This window comes from Pelodiscus sinensis, chromosome 6, assembly GCF_049634645.1.
Source record: "Pelodiscus sinensis isolate JC-2024 chromosome 6, ASM4963464v1, whole genome shotgun sequence".
Taxonomy (NCBI): domain Eukaryota; kingdom Metazoa; phylum Chordata; order Testudines; family Trionychidae; genus Pelodiscus; species Pelodiscus sinensis.
The window spans coordinates 47,637,385-47,659,802 of record NC_134716.1 but is presented as its reverse complement, the minus strand read 5'-3'; positions in this window follow the sequence as shown (position 1 = coordinate 47,659,802).

Genomic DNA, 22,418 nt, shown 5'->3' with positions numbered 1-22,418 from the left:
CAGAGGCATGCGTGTTCCCTTTTATTTAACTCTCAGGATGATTCACAGCCATCTCCTGGACAACTCTTCGACCCTCCCCCTCCCCCCCGCTCCCTTGTGAGTCGTTGCCCGCCCTGTTCCGCAAGGGCCAAGTCCCAAACCCTCCACCAGTTTCCATGACCATGAGTTGCCACCCACCCCAATCTGAACGGGCCGTATCCAAAGCCCTTCACCAGTTTTCCCATTGTCTTTCAGTTATTACATCTCCGGCACCCTTCTCGAAGCTCACTGCCTTCGTAGTACCGTGAGACAATTGTGGGTGGCGGGGTAGGGGGACCTGGGCCCACCCTCACTCCCGGGTCCCGGCCCAGATCCCTAAGGCAGGGATTCTGACTTCCCGTGCCTGGCTGACAGGGGAGTTCCCCTAAACTTGCCAGCCCATGGGCTTCACGACCCCGCCCTGGGCCACTTCCTACCCGCCTATGGGTGTCAACGTACCTCCGTTGGATACGGCACCCCATCTGGCCGGGCCTCTGGTGCCTCTGCTCCCTGACATCCAGGTTACTTCTTCAGTCCTCCTCCTCTTCCTGGGTCGGGCTCCTTGCTCCCCCCACCGTGGGTCCTTCTGGACCCTTTTAAGCTACCTGCCACCACTTTGGTGGGTTACGTCACTTTCCTGTGCCAGGTACGCAACGACGTCCCACCCCACACTGTGTCGGTGGGCGACCTCTTCCTCCTGCGCCAGGCAGACAAGCGGCACACTGACTCCTCTCCACCCGCTTTCCCCACAGTGCACGGGACAGTGCTGTCGAGAGTGTGGGGCTCGCTGGCCCCGTCACGGACCCTAATTCCAAGCCTTATTTTATCAATGGAAAGATTCACATTAACTTCAGTGAGCTTTGCATCAGACTTTCAGTATTCGGTCATAACTGACGCCAGGTCTTTGCCCGGGGCCAAAGCTGAACAACTCCAGCTACATGAATAGTGTAGCTGGAGTGGACATATCTTAGTCTGAATTCACAGCATTCCTACTGATGCAGGACGATGGGAGAAATACTTGTGTTGACATCTCTTACTCCTATGACCCAGTGGTGTACCCTCATCCCCTGCTCCACTTCAGAACAATGATTTAAATGAAGAAAAACAAAACTTTATTTGAGTTAAGGATCTAAGCAACACTGGGTAAATTTTCTAGTTTGGCTCTATGTAAACACACATTGTTTAAATGAGCCCACCTTACCATGTGTTCTGGTTTGGTCTATATTAGAGGTTCTCAAACTGTGGTCATTAGAGCACCATTTGTCCATGAGCTCCATTCAGGTGGTCCGTGGATAGTTTCTTCTAAGGTATGTACCTGAGTGGCCAGACACAAGAAAACGAAGGACTGTCTACCTAATTAGTAGAGCTGCACAGCTGTGGCTCCTCTAAATTAGGTGCCTGGATCCTGAAGAAGATGCATATGTAAGGTGAGGTGTTAGCCTTGGGGGGATTAGAGGGTAGGTGGGAGGGGCAGTGGGTGAAATGAGGGAAATTGGAGGTATGTGGGGGTCAGTGGAATGAGAAGAGTGTGTAGAGGGAAATTGGCCACTGTAATCCAGAACATCCCAGAGAAAGAGATGACTTTCCCAGATCTAGGACTACCATTGCAGGAGAGACATGGCCCTCATTCCCTGCCTCAGCTCTGTAGCTGCTGTGGCAGGGGGAGAGACAACTCCCCCCAAACTTTTGTTAAAACTTAATGGGGATCGCTAGTACAGACAAGTGATTTCCATTATGTTTGAGAGGCGAGATGGAAACCATTAAGACTGCATCTTTATCTGGTATATTTCTTGGTCTGTGGAATATTGTCATTGACTCTTTAAGTCAGTGGTTCCCAACCTTTTTTATACCGCAGACTGGCAAACTCATTCAAAAACTTGTAGCGGACCACAGAAACATTTTTATATGCATATTCATTATGGTAATTAATTTTAAGAGATTGTGTTATTTTACATTACATTTGTATGCACATAATACATTTCATTGTAACTATTATTATTATTATTATTCTCCCCAGAGTATTTGCTTTCCACCTTAAAAAAAAATCATTCACAACACATTGCTAGCTACTCAAAGTATTTTATTTCTACCACTGTTAAAAATCATACATAAGATATCACTAGCTACTCAGTTTTATTTCTACCACTCTTGAAAATCATACCATATGTAGACACCATTGAAGAAGCACTTAAAAAAAAGGAATCCATGGAGTTTGCTTGATCATCTTTTTAGCCGTTGTATTTGACGGAAGTGACTAGACAGTTACCACTGTCCAATTCAAAGTGCTAATAGCACAGTCATTGGCTAAGCAAGGACATTCGCGCTGAGCCAATTATCAAGGCATGGGCATGTTCTGACATTGTGCTGTGGCTCAGGAGCCACTGGTTTACAGCTGGGCACCAATCCATGGCCAGTGATTGGGAACCACTGCTTTAAGTAGCAAGCAGCACTAAGTTTGGTGGGTGTGCTGCTAGGTGTTTTGTAGGATACTTTATTTGCAAGCTACTCTATGACATTACATATGTAGTGTTAATTGATTGCATGTTTCAATTTGTATATGTGGTTTTCACTGAACACAATTCAGCTAACCTACCTATATCATATTTATTGGTGGTCATTGTCATATGGAAAGTACTGAAAAAAATGTTTGTTTTTACGTAACATTTTTATCTAGTGTGCTTTACAATTGTTAGCCAATGGCACAAACAACGTTTGGAAAAATCATTAAGTCATCTGCTGAGGTCCTCGATAATTTTCAAGTGGTCTGTGGGGAAAAAAAAAGTTTGAGAACTACTTGTCTGGTAAATGATGGGGCAGCTTTGTTATACAATTTGTGTCACCTGCAAATTTTACTGGTAATGATTTTATATTTTCTTCCAGATAATTGATAAAGGTCTGGACTAGCACTGGATCAAGAACAGATCCCTGGTAGAAACACTCCCAGGGGATGGTGTTTTCCTATTTCTTGTGGAGATCTGTCAGATAATCGGTTTTAATCTATTTATCATGGGCTACATTGATTTTTTTGTGTAGGGTTTCACCAATGTCTTGTGGGGCTTTACAGAAATCAGCATGACCTTGGAGGACGTGAAAGAAGCATGATCTCGTGGTCTAAACAAAGCTCTGATTAGGCTCACCACTCACAGCTGTGCCCTGAATCACAAGGCCAGATTTTGCTCTCATACCACTTTTACTGGAATGCAGCTCCATTAACTTCAGATGAGTCACTTTGATTTGCAGAAGAATAAGAACCAGATCCTAAGACTCCCACAGAGGTCTGGCTATGTCTACTTTTACTGTGGTGTGCAGGGTACATGAAGTACATGCCTTCCTAGCTTGGATATAAATAACAGTGTAAATGGTGAGGTGAGTAAATACACTAGAGTCTTCAGTTCTAAACCCAAGAATGCTCTGATCATGTGCAAACAGGGCCTCCCCCAGCTAGCTGCTATCTTTATCAGCAAAGTGTGCCAGTACCTTCTTTCTACTGAGCCTTTCCCTGATACAGGGAAGAGCTGCTGCAGCCTTTCGTTATGTCCCCTCTTCCCTAGCCAGAGCCTTTCACTGCTGGGTGTAGCTACACAGCCTGTCTTTCACTGTGGAGTAGAGCTCCATGTTGTCTACATGCTGCTGCTGATATGAGAAAGACCTAAGAGGTACCATGTGGGGTCAGATGGAAACATTATATTATGCCATGCATAGGGATGGTCCCTTAGATGACACATTACTTACTCAGCCTGCTGTAATTTCACCTACAGATTTGACCTCTATGGTCCAGGCTTCCATAGTCCAGTACCATCTGTGGTCCTGCATCCCCAAGGATGTCCTGGGCTGGAGCACTCAGTGGGAAAACTCACCAACCTTATGCTCACCAACTCCTTCCCTGCCCACCCAGAGCTTCAGGAGCCCTGCAAGTAGCTCATTTGGGGTGCTCAAGTGAAGGAAAGAAGGAAGGGGGAGGAGCAGGGTTGGGGGAGGACTCTCAGGGAAAGAGGCCCTAGGCCCCTCCCGCAGGGAGTTTAGGATGGAGCCGCAGGGACCAGGATCACAGCCTGGCTGCACCAGTATAGGTGCACTCCCTAGGGCTGCACTCTTCCCCAGAGTAACCCCTCCGTTCCTGCTCAGTCAATACTGTCCCCTCTGCTGTTGCTGGAGTGGACCCTGAATCCTGTGGCAGCAGAGGGGCCAGCATTGACCTCCCCCTGTTAGGCAGATTCACTAGGTCATGGCCGGTCAAGTCTCGAGAGTGGTGGACCAGGGAGAAAGAAGCCTGTACTCTGATGATTAGAGGCTCCTTCAGTTGCCTGGAGCTTATGGGTGAAGGGAGAGGGGGAAGGCAGGGGAAGTCAACCCCTTTACTTTCTGTAAAACTGACAGGGATAACCCTGAAAAGACTTGTGTTACTTGTTCACAATAACACAGAGTGGAGTGAGACAATAGCAGGGAAGAACCAGTTAATACATTTTCTTTTCAGGTGGGATAGGAGGAGTTGGTATAAATATGCTTCATAGTCCTGGTTAAAAAATGATCAAGGCTGATCTTGCCTGTAGCTCTGGAAACAGAAGTTGTCTTTTCCCCTCCCCCTCTTAATTTAGTTGCCAGGTGCAGTGAGTGGAAGCAGCTGCACTTCATGTTTTTCCATATTGCCCTGGCAATGACTTCAGCCTTAACCTGCAACAGAAGCACCCGTATCTCTGGTCCGCAGTTGCTCAGCTCAAAGTCTGTGTCTAACATTTGCCTAATCTTTGACAGTTTTTATAGTGCTAGTATGGTATAGCACTATACATGAGTGATTACCTGAGATTCTAAATGTACTTGATTTCACATACCACTCTGTCTGGATTCAATCCAAGGGCCCAGAAGGGAAGAGACAACTCTAGTTGTTTGCCAAATATACATCATGAATGTCACTTACAATGGTCAGGTAGCAGGTACATTAAAGAGGGCTCTACTGTAAAAGGATGAAACCATTCCATTACAGAGAGAATTATTAAGCACAGATTAACTCTGTTCAGGGATAGGACTTGATATTTTAAAAATACTACAGGAGGAGAGCTGTGTCCTGAGATAGAATTTGAAGAATCTAAACCAATTAGAGACAAGACAGCTAGCCCAAATGATGAAGGGTGTATTTCTTCTATAGAGAGATAGATGCAGAGAGGATGCAGAAAGTAGTCTAGTACTCATAAGAGATAATAGGAAGAATTTAAGTCACAAAAGCAAAAGGAAAAGCAATGAAAGAATAATAATAATAATAATAATAATAAAAAAGGAGGCCAATTTGTATCCATGGAAGGAATGATAAATCTACAGTCTCTGGTAATTTACAAACTTGAAATATAGTTTTTGTATGTATTTAAATATACACATAAAAGACTAAACAGATATTTTAGTATACTAAAAACAACACTTGTGTTGTTAGAGCTTGTAGGAAATAGTAGACCCAGCACTAATATCCATTTGAATGGTTACTTGATATATTAATGCCTCTTGTGTTTGCTTTCTGCAAATATTCATGGTAAAAAATTTTGCTGCCACGAATGTTCAGGGTAAAAAAATTTGAAGCTGCATGTGACTATATTAATGCCTCTTGTGTTTGCTTTCTGCAAATATTCATGGTAAAAAATTTTGCTGCCACGAATTTTCAGGGTAAAAAAATTTGAAGCTGCATGTGACTATGCAAAGGCCCCTGAATTTTAAGTTTGTACATGCAAACATATGGGCCAGTAACGTATGCAAACTCATGCAGTCAAGGGACAGAAATACCATGCAATTTCTTTGCTTTGTCACAACTAAGGAAACGTGTTATTTGGAATGGTCACAACTAAGGAAACAATAATTGGAATAAAAGATTCAAATGTGATATTTCTAGTCAAGAAATTTTGCAAGTAGAAAACAAAGATAAGTTTAATCAAATAAGTCATTCATTGCTAATTATTCATTAAACCCTAATTAGATGTCCATAATGTTCTAAGTTTCAGCAGGACAGAAACTCCTGTTTGTGTCACTATGCTTTTGGCTTTATTGCAATAGTATGAATAAAAGATATTCCCTGGAGCAAGTCCTGTCTGTGTCAGGTAGTATTTGAAGAAGCATTACTTTTTCAACCAAAAGGAATACTATATGCAAGTTATTTGAAGAGGAAGAGAAGGCGATTAGGTAAATGAGAGGATGGTAAGCAGAAAGGAATGGTCCACGAAAGCTCATCATCTAATAAACCATCTTGTTAGTCTTTAAAGTGCTACATAGTCCTGTATTTTGCTTCAAGATAGGGGAGAAGAGACTTGACTAGGTGCTATATTCCACAACCCAGCAATGAGTTGTTCATAGGACAACAGCACAGGGGGAAGAGGAAGGACAGATTAACTGAGTAAGAAAATGTTGCAATTCCACAAACGTTTCTATTTTTACTGGCACCAGCTAGTAATATATGTCCATCGATTGGACAAATGAGTCATTGGTATAACTGGTGAATTCATTCCACCAGTGAAGAACTAGATTAAACACATTTCTCTCCCAAAGCAAGAATCCTATATTCACTGATTTTAAAGCCAGAGGGGGAAACTATCATCTAGTTTGACCTCTTGTATCAGATGTGCCATAAAACGTCACCAATAGATTTCTGCAATAGCAGGGATTCTTTATTACTTAAGGGAGCCTAATAACTTGTGACTGAGCTAAAACATCTCTTGTAGGGGGAAAAAACTGGAGTTTAATTTTTTAAAGATGGCCGGTGGTGAACTAGCCCTTATGTCCATGCCATGCAAATTTGCTTCTTACAATGCTATAGAAGAGCTTTTGAAGATAAGTTCTTTGGACATGTATGGTTTTCTTGTTTTTACAATTATGGAACATGTTTAAAAATGCCCCCTCTCTCCTAAAAAAAATTGCTTGATTACATTTTGTGTAGAAACTCAAAATATTGTCATTGCCTTTTACAAAATGTTGCTGAACAATAACAATTGCTGATAGGTTAGCACTACGCTGATATGAAGTTGATAGATTTAAAAATAAAGGCCCCATTGTGAACACTTATATATGTGCCTTGCTTTATTTTTACTTAAGTCAATGTATGTTTGCAGAATCAGGACCTTAAGCCTCAGACATTCCTGTTGAGTAAAAGGCATTATTAAGAATTTGTTATTAATCGTGGCATTAGCCAACAAAAGCATAAGAAGCCAAACAAACTGTGTGTGGGGTTGTTGGTTTTGTTTTCAGACTAGCGCTGGCACAGTTGAAGCAGAGCTACTGTTTTCTATAGCAGGTGTTACTCAGTAGTTGTGTTATGTTTCTTTATAGAGCAGACTTTTTCTGCCTGATGTATGGTCCAGTTGATGGTGGTAACCTCAATCATGTCCAAAAAACCCTGTTTTGGTTTGGGGGCAGGGTGACCAGATAGTGTGAAATATCAGGATGGGGACACCTATATAAAAAAAAGCCCCAAATATCAGCACTGTCCCTATAAACCAAGATATTTGGTTACCCTATCTGGGAGGGTTTCTTCTACCTTCATTAATGGCACACAATCTGAGACAGAATTCTTCAGCTGTGAGGTTCTCCTGGTGCTATTATCTCACTGCTTGCTCTGCTCAGATTTTTTTTCAGGTTTTCCGTTGCTCTGAATCAGATAAAACCTGTTAATTTAAGTTTTCAAACAGTCTTTCATGTTGAGCTTGATGTGGAAGCTTTTGGCCAGATGGGAAACTGAACTGGGGCTGAAAAGCCAGCTGTTGAGGCCTGTACCTGTGCATTCTACAGGAGTCAGATTACAGACCCTGTCAGTCACAGCTCTCACCCTGCTTTCTTCCTGCTGCCTCAAAAAGGAACAACTGATGTTCAATGAGCCACATAAAACATTGCAGGTGAGTCTCCCCGAGCCACTCTCTTTGATAACTTTCTCTTTTAACTTCATTCCCTGACTCAGTGTCCCCTTGACTCTTCCTTTTATGTTTGTGCACATAAGCAGTTTTGCTTTCTGTCTTCTTGTGACCCAGCTACTCCTATTCTTCTGTAAGCACCCAACAAACCATGAAAAGGAAACGTGGCCAATATAAAATCAAAGATTTTACTTAACCTATGAGAGCCTTTAAAATGCTACAGAATCACTGAAATCTGCATGTTCAACTCAGTTTCCATTGAAATCAATGAAAGCATAGCCAGGGGCTACAATGGGAACAGGGCTGGGCCAGTTGCTACCATCTGTTACCTCTTGCTTTTCCCCATTAATGTCGAACAATATTAGTGTAAGGAGCTATGTATGCACTGAGGGGAGGAAGGTGCCAGTCCACCTGTGTGGAAAGAGCAATTTTAAAAGCATCTCTATGCACTTAATTCAGGTACTTTCCTGAAGCTGTACAAACACACTGCTCTCACCTTTTCCATCCTTACGCAGAGAGAGAGCAAGCCATGCTGAGGAGCCCTTATAGAGCCAGCAATGGCAGCTTGCCCTAATGGATGTTGTTTGTAGAAGCATTAGTGAATTGCTGATATCCGGTATGTGGTACCATGAACAATGAGTGCCAAAAGCCACCCCAGCTGCTTGTCATGCCTCCTTCACTGAGGAAGCAGCACTTTTCAGTGTGACTTCATAAGAGAGGGGAAGGACAGCAATTCATATCCCGCACACGAAACAAATAAATGGCACTTCTCAGGCCTACTCTGTGTCTTGCAGGGAACCTCAGAATTAACACTAACGTATCACCAGGATTTATTCCAGTTCAAAAATGGAAATTTGCCACCCTGGAATATTTCCATTCCCAGAACACTTGAACAGGCAAGCTTGGCTAGCGTAATATTTTTTTTTTTAAGGGAATGTTAAAAAAGAGTATTTATTAAGAGTAAATTTGGCTGATATATTTGAAAGTGAAAATTCATGTGGCATAAATTAGATCCAGAATATGGGACATATGGTGATGTTTCTAATTCATGGTTGGAGGGCTTACACAAGTAATCCATGTGAATGTATAACTCTGATGAATACGTGCTAAACACTATTCATGTAGGGGAACATTTTTTGAACATTTCGAAATCATTTTGCATAAACTCAAGAATTTAGCAACCTACTAATTAACAGAAAGAGATAACATGCAACAACTTATTCATGACATAATTCCCTCAGCTCTTCGTCTGAGCGCATTTCACCTCTCACTTCCGACCTTTCCTTCTATCCTGCTTGAGTGTGAGTCTTCATGGCTGTCTGAGGCACTGCACTAACTCTCAAATGGGAAGGTGATCTCAAACCCCATATGCATGTGTATGCCCAATATATGCAGCTTAGGTTCTCTTTCTGAACACTTCCTTATGCACATGGAAATCTAATCCACAGTACACGGTCATGTATAAACAATGCTGTGCTTTAATACATACATCCCTTTAATTACCACTGTCATGTCCATCCTGCACATCTCCTACAGGTCCCACTGGGAAATGAACTATTTCAGCATATAAAGACCTATGTAAAATGGGCATAAAAATGAGATCTGCAGATGAAAGTGCTAGATAAGAGTGAGGTATTACTACTACCTTAAGGAATTCACAATCATTGGGCAAGCGATAATCTTCCTTTTATGTTCAGGCAAAGGCATAAGGTGTGTAAAATGCTCCCCTTTTCCACTGAACAAGGCACAGCCTGGGCAAGGGAGAGCTGCCATTTCTCCCTCTTAGTGGCTGGTGAACAGGGAGATTCGTTCACAATTTGTTGGTCTGCTCTTGGGGCAATAACCCTATGTGCAGCCCTCTTTAGTCAGGGAAGATTGCATACGGTTACAGTGTAGCCTTGGGTTAACCACTCCACTGTGGGTGGTGGCTCAGTATCAATTTCCACACTAGGATGGAAAGCTGAAACTCTTTGCTGTATAGCAATATCCTTTTGGAGACAGCTGGTGTCCCTGACCAAAAAAAAAAATCTAAGTCCATTTGACTGGAGGAAAACGTTGTCATTTGAATAAAAATCCTGGAGAGCAGCTCTTTAGGCTTAAAGGAAGGTTTAGGCAACTATGAAGATCAGCAACAGCTGACAGAGCTGTCTCATCACAGCTAGACCACAAGGGCAAAGCCGAAAAAACCAGGGAAAAAGCTGGTACTATTAGAAACAGGAGTACCCCCTAAAAGCTGTTCTCTTAATTTTTGTAGAAATGTTACAACATTCTTTTTGGGGCCAGATAGTTTCTCTGAATTTCAGGAAAATTGCTGCAGACAGGTAAAATATGCTATAAAATATAAAATAACGAGTAGGACCCATTTGGCTCACTTCAACTAAATATCATAAACTAATCCTCATAAGACAGCTCATTAAGACAAAGCTGTATCTCTCTGAACCATTCCCCTTTTTAAAGCTGTAAAACGTTCCGTAACATAGGAGATCAGAACAAGATATACAGTTCAGGCAGTGTTTTGTTTTGTTTTGTTGATTACATGCAATAACATATTCACAATTCCAAAACTCTCATGGAAGGCCATATTTTTGTGACGTTCACATCAAGACTGCATAACAATTAGCACAAGTGGGCTAATTTAAAACACAGCAGGGGCTGAAATCACTCTGAATAATGTGTTTTCTTCACGTGGGATGGCACTGGCTCAGCAGTCCTCCTTGCACATTTAAAGGCTGGAGAACACAATCTCTGAAGCCTGTGAAAACTAAGCCTCTTGATGCCTGCCAGTCTTCCCTGGCTAGAGCTTTGCAGCCAGGGCCATATGTTGGCCATGAGACAAGTAGTGAGATAAGCTACCACTTCCCATTCTGATGTCAGTTCTGACAGTGGCAGAGATAGGTGTTTTGTCTTTGTTGACAGCTAGTGATCAGGAAGACTAAAACGGGGGGGGGGGAGGGGAAGGGGGAACATTTAGGCTCACATCCAGTGATGCTGTAACACTAATTACTCTACTACAATGGTTTAGATAGAAACTGACAGACATGGACATGAGCTCTCACATCTGAATTTAGTGGATTTTAGTTCAGCTATTTATCATCACAAAATAAGAATAATGCATCAGTGTAACTGTTGTGGTCACTTGGTACACTTAAAAATACTCCAATAAAAGCACGTCAGTCTGGAAACTGACAAATTAACAGAAAATGTTGCTATTTTTCAGTTATACATGCTGTTGAATGTTAAAACTGAAATGTAAAACACAAACATTTAGAAGGTTACAAACCACCAACAAAGGGCAGGTACAGAGGAAATATAAGAATGGCCATACTGGGTCAGACCAAAGATCCACCTAGCCCAGTATCCTATCTGCTGACAGTTGTCAATGCCAGATGCCCCAGAAGGAACGAACAAAAACAAGTAATCATCAAGAGATCCCTCTCCTCTCATCCATTTCCAGTCCTTAAAACAGAGGCTAGGAACACCATTCCTACCCATTCTGGCTAATAAGTATTGAGGGACCTAACCGCCATGAATTTATCTAGTTCTTTTTTTTTAACGCTGATAAAGTCCTAGTCTTCACAACATCCTCTGGCAAGGAGTTTTACAGATTGACTGTGTGCTGCCTGAAGAAAAACTTCCTTTTGTTTGTTTTAAATCTGCTACTTATTAATTTCATTTGGTAACCCCTGGTTCTTATGTTATGAGAACAAGTAAATAACTTTTCCTTATTCACTTTCTCCATACCTGTTGTGATTGTATAGACCTCTATCATATCCCCTCCTAGTCTCCTCTTTTCCAAGCTAAAAAGTCCCAGTCTTTTTAATCTCTCTTCATATAGACAAGATTTCAAGTATCACAGTACACTCAAGACAAACACCTATTACATTCTAACAATCTTAGCTCCGCCTTGCTCAGGGCTGGGGTTTTGCCCTTAAAGGGCCAGTGCAGGGCAAACGCCCTGTCACATACCCCTTATATGGAATAAAGCTCTATTCTTCCTTGTTTTTAGCTTCCTGGTATGGCCAAGTGGCTGTACATATCACATTTTCCATATTCAGCCCAGAAACACTGTTAGCCTCCCTCCCACTCACAGCAGAATACGAGGTGAGGTATCTCGTCAAGCCCCACTTCAGCCATTGAACATTCCCTAATACATAGGTTCCCAAACTGGGGGGGCATGTGCCCCTGGGGGGGGCGTGAAGAAATTCCAGAGGGGGGCGCAAGGCGACCCAGCCCTCCCTCCCCCCATTAATTCTCCCCCCCCCCCAAGAAAGAGCCTGTTCCCTCCGGAAAAAATAAACGTTTGGGAACCACTGCCCTAATATCTTTCTATAAGTTTAAAAACAAATTTAAAAACAAATTTATGGATGTTCTTTAAATTTGGCAGAAAGATTCGTTTTTGCATTCAGACTAAGCCTGGAAATATTCAGACTACACCAACTGAAGTTAGAGAGAAAGAGCGTGAGCATGCACACACAGGGCTTACAGAGGGGCTTGAGTGTCCCATAAGGCCCCAGTCCTACAAACTGATCTGTGTTTAGCTTTATTCATGTAAGTAGTCAAACTGAAATCAACAGGAATTCTCATGAGTAAAGTTAAGCAGGTATAAAAGAGTTTGCAGAATCAGAACTTTATTTATGATGGTTCCACTCTATTGTAAACAATACTTATTAAAGTGCTATGTATATTTTCACCAATTAGTTTTTCTAACAACTTAAAGATCACACAAACACACAAAGGGCCAGATTGAACTGTATCTTGTCTGGTCAGGAGAAAAATTTGGGAGGACACCACAGAAAGCATCAATTACAGTTTCATAGCATAAGTGACCCGGAATGAATAGTGAAAGGGAGAGGAGCAGGGAGTGTGGGAACTAAAAGCTGACTGACAATCAGGTGATGACTGTGGTTCACGGAGCATCTGGGAGGCTGCCAATTGCTAGTTAAAGTGTGATGCCACATAGCCTGGTTCAGGCCAAGGTTGTTTTGAGGTGTTGTAGTGTCATGATGTTACTATGTAAAGATCAGTGGAATGCTATACAAAATAACGTGACTGAGGGTGACTGACACAGGATAACTTGCACTTAGGACTGTGGAACACAAGGTAAATGCCGACATGTCTGTCTCACTGGGTAGGATTAAAGGTAAAAATGCATATGACAAATCAGGCAAAAGTCCTGTGATAGCTTGGGCTTTTTTGTGGGTGAAGGAGTGGAGATCATTGACATATACAAAGACTTCAGCACGTTCCTGGTCCAGTCTCAGGCTGTGTCTACACTTGCACTTGCCCAATAAAAATTTTGTCAGTCACCGATGCTTAATCTCTAACTCCCTGTAAATGACAAGGTTTTGCCACTGGAAGTGCAAGTGTGAATGCTGCTTTGTTAGCAAGAGCGCTCTCCTGCCGCCAAAGCAAAACCTACTCACTGCACCTGGAAGTATTTTGTTGGGAAAAGTGCCTACAAAAATCATTCACGCAAAGGGTATGTCTACACTAACCTCCTAGTTCGATCTAAAGAGGCTAATGAGGGCGACCAAAATTGCAAATGAAGCGCAGGATTTAAACCTCATTCTAGGAGGAATAACAGCTAATTCAATTTAGGGCTTTAATTCAGAATCCCGTTTCACTGTCGCATGTAGACGCGGGAGTTACTTCGGGCTAGTGAATTTCTAAAATGGCGACCGGCCAGGAACATGCTAATGAAGCATGGGATATTTAAATCCCGCACTTCATTTGCAATTTGTCGCCCTCATTAGCCTCCCTAGATTGAACTAGGGGGCTAGTGTAGACATACCCAAACTGACTTTTAGTGACAGAGTTGTGTTATTAAAAGCCATGTAGTATAGACATATGCTTAGTCACCTCATTGGCTTACTTAGTAAGACAGCCCTCTGAGTTACATAAAACACAAAACTTCCAGATAATGCAGCTGTAATCAGAAGATTACATTATTCTTCTAGGAACTGAGAGATAGAATCAAAACAGCTTATTACATTATTTTTAAAGCTTTTGTTATTTTGAGACCCAGCTATGTTTTCGTATCATAGTTCCACAAAAAGTTTTATAGTCATATCAGAAACAAAAATGGTTTAATTATTTTTCCACTGAAAGAAATTTTGTATTTTAAAATATTGTATGTATTTTACTGTAAAATGGCCTATTTTCACTCAGAAATGTTTGAAGAACAAGCATGAAATGTTAGATTTTTCGTTAAGTTGAAAGTAGGCAATTATAATAATTCTCAATTTGAGACATTATTTTATTTTTTGCTCATGTCTAAACAACTAAACACTTAATTGCATTATACCAGGTAAGGAGAAATGTATTCTTATTAAATCAGTGGCTACATAACAGGGCAATTAATACAACAGAAGTCTAGCAGCAATTGACACACAGGGCATGATTAGCAAAGGATAATCATACAATGAAATGAGATTTTTATCTTGAATGCAGAAGCACAAGCTCCAATCTCAGTTGTGTCTATTTAAAAAAAACAACTTATAATAAACATGTAGGAAAGGGGTAATGGGACCTTGGATCAGGAACCTTGATTCAGGGACTGTTATCTCAATTCACTTAAGAATGTTAACATATCCTTAAGTCAATCCCCATTCAGCCCACCACTTAAGTACACATTTAATTGAAAAGAACTCACCTTAAGCATTTACCTGAAGTTGAGCACATCCTTAAGCACTGGGCTGAATAGGGGTGAACTATTGAATCATCTATGATAGAATTCTGAAGTGCCTGGGAATAGAATCCACCTCATAGGACAAAGATAAAGGCTATATGAACCTCAGTTATCACTTCTGGTACACTAATCCGAAAATCTTTTCTCAACCGCATCTTTCTTCTAAACCTAAACTTTAGAGCTCATTGGTTTGACCAGTTGAGTTGTAACATTGGGGAAATTTCAAAAGACTGGTTAAAGTTGTGTCGATATTTAAAAGGGTAGATGGGATGAACCAGGTAATTTACAGACCTATCAGACTGGCATCCATCTCAGTTGATACATGACTTGATTAATGAAGAATGAAGGAAGGGTTGTATAACAAATGCCAATCAACTTGGGCTTATGGAAAATAGATTCTGTCAGACTAACTGATGAGATTACAAGGTTGGTTGGTAAATGTAGTAGAACTGATGCAAAATACTTTTGTTTATAAAGGTAATAAGGACAGAGAGACTTGGTACTTCATGACCTTTTGACTAAAAAATGGAATACAAAATTAACCTATCATACATTAAATGGATTGAAACTGGCTAACATGACAGGTCTTAAACTGCAAATGGAGAATGGTCAAGAGGGGTCATGCAGGGACTGTTCTTAGTCCTACACTAGGGTGCCTGATTTTAGGAGGTAAATATTATTAATTTGTATAATGTGAGTTATAGGCTCATCAATCAATCAATCTGATAAAAAAGATAATAAAGTTCTTGTCTCAGAATCAGGTTACACAGAGTTTGATCTAACCTCAGCAGTGTGATAGGATGAGACAAATGTAGTCTTATACTTTTGAGCTAAATAGAATAGTATTCAAATGGAAAAATAATCAGAGGTATTGATACAGTACTATTATTTTAAGCATACATATGGTATTATATACTAGGCAACTTTTGATGGATATACTCACACGACCTGGTGGTAAGAGACAAAGGACCAGGCTCGCCTCAGACATGCAAAGAGAGTTCAGGTCTGGGTTCCTCAGTCCTTGGGAGAAGACTCAGCTAAGAGCTACTGAAGCTAATTTAGAGTTTTATTTAACCAACTGGCTTAAAATTAGGAACTTGCAGACTAAAAAACTAATAAAACAAAGAACTAAGAATGAAGCTTAGATCTTAGAAAACAATCTTCTTTGATAAGGTGGTTACCCTTCTTACCCAGCATGGGTGCTTGAGCCCTTTTTCTATGTCCAAACTTAGTTCCCTCACTCATTGAAATGTTAGGGTGTACTTATTCCATAGGTTGGTATGTTTGTATATACTGAGGACATTTACATATGTACATATTAAAGACATTAGATCATTCTCACATTTGTCATTTTATCCTCCTACTTATTTTGATTCTTTCTTTGTAATGTATCTGTTAAGTTTACAGAAAATAAGAACTTGGAAAAATCCTCTATGCCAACCAGCTTCAACACAACCTTTGACTATGTTAAAGGTCACAGCCATATTTCATTACTATCTATCTAGGTGAAAGGTCCCATATATAAGCATGCTAACTTTGCCTTAGTTCAATATATAAATCCCTTGCGTTACAGCCAAATGATTCAGTATAAACCTATTATAACAAACCAAATATTCAAACTAAGAAATCTATAAGAAAAGCTATATAGGCAAGCAAGTAGGCTAACCGTACAGGCTACAACTATTTAATATCTGTATCAATGACTAGGGAGAAAACAAAATAACACCACAAAAATTAAGGGAGTGGTAAGTAAAAAAATAATCACAAGTCACTGATACAGTTATCTGTATCATCGTATAATCATAGAAGTATTTGGGTAGGAAGAGACCTCAGGAGGTCATAGAGTCCAACCCCCTCCTAAAAGCAGGACCAATACCAACTAAATCATCCCAGCCAGGGCTTTGTCAAGCCAGGACTTAAAAACCTCTAGAGATGGAGATTCTACCACTTCCCTGGGTAACCCATTCCTGTGCTTTACTAGCCTCCTCATGAAATAGTTCTCCCTAGTATCTAACCTAGACCTCTCCCACTGCAACTTTAGATCATCATTCCTTGTTTTATTATCTGTCACCATGGAGAATAGCCTCTCTCCATCCTCTATGGAACCCCCCTTCAGATAGTTGAAGGCTGCTATCTAGTCTCCCCTCATTCTTCTCTTCTGTAGATTAAATAAGCCCAAATCCCTCAGATTCCCCTTAAGTCATGTGCTCTAGTCCCCTAATCATTTTTCTTGCCCTACACTGGACTTTTTCCAATGTGTCCAAATCCTTTCTGTGATGGGTAGAGGGGGGAACGAATTTGTATACAATACTCTAGGGGTGTGTCTAGACTACCTAGTTTTGTCGACAAAAGTGGACTTTTGTCGACAAAACTATACCAGCGTCTACACTACCGCTGAGTTCTGTCGACATAACGTCGACAGAACTCAGCAGTTTTGTCGACGCTGGTATACCTCATTTTACGAGGCATAACACCTTCTGTCGACAGAACTCTGTCAACACAAGGTGTTATTGCCTGTAATATTGCATCCAGACTACGGAGTTCTGTCGACAAAGCAGCTTGCTTTGTCGACAGAACTCAATGTGTCTGGACGCTCTTTGTCGACGGAAGTTTTGTCGACAGTATCTGTCGACAAAACTTCCGTCGACAAAACGCGGTAGTCTAGACGTACCCTAGATGTGGCCTCACCAGTGCTGAATAAAGGGGGAATAATCACTTCCCTAGATCTGTTGGCAATGCTCCTGCATAAGTAGGAGTAATGCACTCCAATATGCCAGTAGCCTTGGCTACAAGGGCATACTGTTGACTCATATCCAGTTTCTCATCCACTGTAATCTCCAGGTCCTTTTCTGCCAAACTTCTGCCTAGCCAGTATTCCCCAGCCTCTAACAGCGTTCAGAATTCTTCTCTCCCAAGTGCAGGACTCTGTTTCTCTATGTTGAACCTCATCAGAGTTCTTCTGGCCCAATCTTCCAAATTGTCTAGGTCACTCTGGACGCTATCCCTATCCTCCAACATACCTACCTCTCCCCCTAGTTTAGTGACATCTGCATGCTTGCTGAGAGTGCAATCCATTCCCTAATATAGGTCCTTAATAAAGATGTTGAACAAAACCAGCCCCAGAACCAATTCTTGGGGCACATTGTTTGATACTGACTGCTAATGAGACATTGGGCTTTGATCACTATCCAATGAGCCTCATAATCTAGCTAGTTTTCCAACTACTTTACAGTCCATTTATCCAATCCATACTTCTTTAACTTGCTGGTAAGAATCTGTTGGAAACTGTATCAAAGGCTTTGCTTAACTCCAGGTATATCATATCCACTGCCTTCCCCATACCCACAAAGTCAATTACCTCATCATAGAAGGCAATCAAGTTGGTCAGGCATGACTGTCCCATAGGCTGTAAATCGAAAAGAACGCGGCTTTTCTTTCGACGGCGGTAAACCTAATTCCACGAGGAAGAACGCCTCTTTTTGAAAGTGCTCTTTCGAAAAAAGGCGTTCTTGAAAGCAAACAGGGCTTTTTAGAAAGAGAGCATCCAGACTCACTTGCTGCTTTCTTTCAAAAAAGCGGCTTGCTTTTTCGAAAGTTCCGCGTGCAGTCTAGACGCTCTCTTTCGAAACAGGCTTTTTTGAAAGTATCTTTCGAAAAAGCCTCTTTCGAAAGAGGCTTTCAGTCTAGACATAGCCTTGGTGAATTCATGTTGACTATTCCTGATCACTTTCCCCTCTTTCAAATGCACTATGTAAATTGGGTGCAAGCAAACAAACTGCAACAGCCTTCGGGGCTGGGGGTGTAGTAACCTGAGGGCAGGTAGCCCAGCCTCAGGGTTTGGGATTGATCAGGTCCTGAACATGCTGGACCAGGTATATCCAACCTGTAATCCAGTACAATTATCAAAGACAAAACATCTCTGATCTTCCTGATTTGTTACAGTGATGATAGGAAATCACTGTTTGTCCCCCTTTCTAGAAGTATAGATTCAACTGTGAATACAGCTCTGTAGTTCTGGTTTATCCTTCTTTATAAGAAGTTTACTCTTGGACCAAGACAATTCTAGTTTTCGAAAGAAACTAAAGAAAAAGAAAGAGTATACTGTCTACAGCAAAGAATGTTCATTATTTGCAGTATCTCCTTAACCCTGTGCAGAAGTAGACATCAACAAACTTATTTCTAGCCAAAGGGGAAAAAATATTCTGGAAGCTAGACTCACTTTCAGCTATTTTTGTTTTGTATTTGATATCAAGATACAAGGAAATTGACATCAATGCGTGTGTTATAAAATGGATGCATATAACAGATTAAAGGAGAGGCTGGAAAGAAAGTAAACTTTGTAAGAAGCATATCCTCTAAACTCAAGAGGAGAAAGAAGAGCTATTTGGCTGGCATGTTAAATTGATACCTTACCTATTCTCCATGGAATGGTGGTGTTAGTTCTGTTGTCCAGGGCATATTACTGTAACTGTACAGACATTCTGCCCACCAAAATTCTCGGTTAGTCTCAGGTGATTGTTAGTCTTCGTGTTCTTTCCTCCTTTTTTTGCTGCACAAAACACCACCATTGTATAGTGCTCCTGGTACTAAACAACTAAAGCATTTCCATCTCGAAAGTCAGTGGATTGCAGTGGTAGGTGAACTGATGCCTTTATAGTCTATTTGTAAAGCATCTTGGGAAGGCTGTAAGGTGATATGTAAGTATCACATTAAGGCCGTGTCCAGACTCAGGGGTTTTTTCGGGAAAAGTAGCCTTTTCCCGAAAAAACTTCCCCTGCGTCCAGACTCAAGCCGCGTTCTTTCGAAATTATTTCAAAAGAACGCGGCTTTTCTTTCGATGGCGGTAAACCTCGTTTCACGAGGAAGAACGCCTTCCTTCGAAAGTTCCTCTTTTGAAGGAAGGCGTTCTTCAATGTAAAGAGGCCGTCTTCGAAAGAGAGCATCCAGACTCGCTGGGTGCTCTCTTTCGAAAAAGCGGATTTTTCTTTCGAAAGATCCGCCTGCAGTCTAGACGCGATCTTTCGAAAGATGCTCTTTCGAAAGATGCTTTCGAAAGAGCATCTTTCGAAAGAAGCCTGCAGTCTAGACATAGCCTAATTGACATTTGCAGTTAGCATATACCCAGCCAGCGTCTTATTGTTATTCTGTATCTTTGGTGTCTAATTTGAGTCCTGTAATTTTGCCTCCTTCATGTTACTCCTCATTTAGGAATAACAGTTATGTGACCACAAATTGATACAGTTCTCCTAAACAAAGTGGGACAAATCTTATGCCCACCTCCCAACTTGAATGTCCAAGGTGTATACTGGAGCACTCTATGGGGATCAAGAGGGAAACAAATCTTCCTCTATGGGCTTCAGAGGAATATTAGAGGTGCTCAGAACCACATCAGCCCCCTCAGGGCTGCAAAAGCCCCATGGTTAGGGTTTCCTTTGGCAAGGTGAATACACGGATCTACAAATCCATGTTAGCATCTTTCTGCCCCAACCCCTTCCTGCATGCTGGCTTGGAACATAGCTCCTCGCCGGCAAAAGTTGTAGACATCCTGCAGGATATCACAGTATCCTGTTGGCATTTCCCCGCCATCCTTATCCTCCTTCCCACCAAGACCCGCACAACAGTACTGCATTGGTTGCACTATAGCTAGAGGGATGGGGAGGGAAGAAATAGGTACTTATGCAGGAGAAAGTTATCATGCACACATACAATATATACATTATTGCACATATTACTCCAACTAATTCTGCTCAGATATTTTATGATCAAAAGTGATGATATGATTTAACATCCCAAAGAAATTTACATTGCAAGGAAGAGGGTGTTTCATGAATGTCACTTTTACCCTTGCAAACCTTCTACACTGTCTTCTTTCATATGGTCAAACTTTTAAGTGGCGCAAAAAGAGTTTGTCACGCAGTGCTGTGACAGTGCATAGGAAAAAATATACAAAAAAATCTTGCAAAGCAGGTTTGTTCCTATTCAGTTAATTCAGTTTCAGTGAAATCCATCCCTTTGTCTTGTACCCTTCATTTCCAATACTTAGAATCCCATCATAATTGGGCAGTGCACCTTGCAGATTTCTAATTATAGCCCATTTTCAGTGATTACGGTTTTGTCTGTACTCATGGAGTTTCACAGAATTCTAAATATTCATTAACTATGGCAGAAGAGACTGTTGTGACTTCAGAGGGAATGGCAGTAGAGGGAAATGACTCTGCATGGGGCTTCACAACATTTCCAGTCAAAGCAATTGGCCAGAACAAACAAAAATAGGTCTCATGTAATTATCTGTGTGGTGATTATGCTTGATGCACTGTAACAAATTTCAAAATTTCTTCCTCAGTGTTTGGAGTACAATGGGCCTGATTCCGCTTAGGTAAATCAGGATTAAGTCCACTGAAGTCCATTCAATTAATCTAGTGTAAAAGTCTCAAAGCACATAAGCTGTAGAGAAAGAAGGTGGCCTATTGTAATTTGGCTACTGAAACACTAATGGAAAGATTTCTGAGTCTGCTTGTGTTTTGGAAAGCTACAGAAAAGGGAATCCTATACATGCAAAAAGCTACAGAAAAGGGAATCCTATTCATGCAGTTTAGAGTAGGGATGGGTCCAAATCAAATTCCCAAGTTTGAAAACACTCCCACTTGGGATGTGTTGAAAACTCAAAGCTGGAGCCAACTGGCCTCTGTCATTATCATGAACGTAACTAAAAATCCAGATCTAAACACCACAAAACTTGTGTGTTTGAAATCTAGATCTGAAGTTTGTCATCTGAGCTCAGTCCATGTAAGCAGAGGAAATTCAAGAAAGTGTGTTGTGTTTGGGATAGATTTTGTAATATCCTTCTTCTAGCTTTCATACATTTATCACTGTCTTCTTATGGTGTAAGCGACGAGGAGTCCTGTGGCACCTTAAAGACTAACTGAAGTGTAGGAGCATAAGCTTTCGTGGGCAAAGACCCACTTCGTCAGATGCATGTATCTGATGAAGTGGGTCTTTGCCCACGAAAGCTTATGCTCCTACACTTCAGTTAGTCTATAAGGTGCCACAAGACTCCTCGTCGCTTTTGCAGATTCAGACTAACACGGCTACCCCTCTGATTCTTATAGTGTGTAAATCAAATGTGTGAACAAAAAGCATTCTGGATTAAAATAAATGTTACTTTGGCAGTAGAAAGAGTAAGAAACAGTGTGTAAGCTGCCTAATGAGTTATTACAGTGGGAGATAAAACAATTGGTAGATTTTTTTTTTTTAAGGTAAACATTTTTGTACTTGTGGTTAAGGTCAGCTCACAAAATGCATGAGTGCATTGAGTACGTGCAAGTATATGCTTTTACACACAATTTGTGTGTACCAAACATCAGCCTGACCTTCAGATAAGCAACATCTCTGACTTGCTTTAATGGGGTCTCTAATTGCATGTACAAAAATAGGTCACTAAAAGTAAGCAAATACATGTCAAATACAACTATTATTGAAGTGCATGGGCAAACATGGTAACTGCACACAAGTAATTAAAACCTAAGTTTCAGTACTATCTTAAGGGGGAAAAGTGCCTATGAGACAACAATACTGCTCTAGGGGAAAGTTAATAGAGCTGAACAAGTAACTAGGAGCTCCTGAAGAAGAGGCTGTTATTGCGTTGTATATATTACAGTACCATTGCTAGGGATATTATAAATGTATTTGTCTCCTCAAATATCACATCTGCATTTTTGTTCTATTAATATCTTTCACATTTATGTAGCATGTTTCCTCCACAAGAGTCTCAAAGCACTTAAACTGCAGTGAAGTGTGGTTATGTCTGGGTGGGTTGTAGCAGCTATTTAACAAAA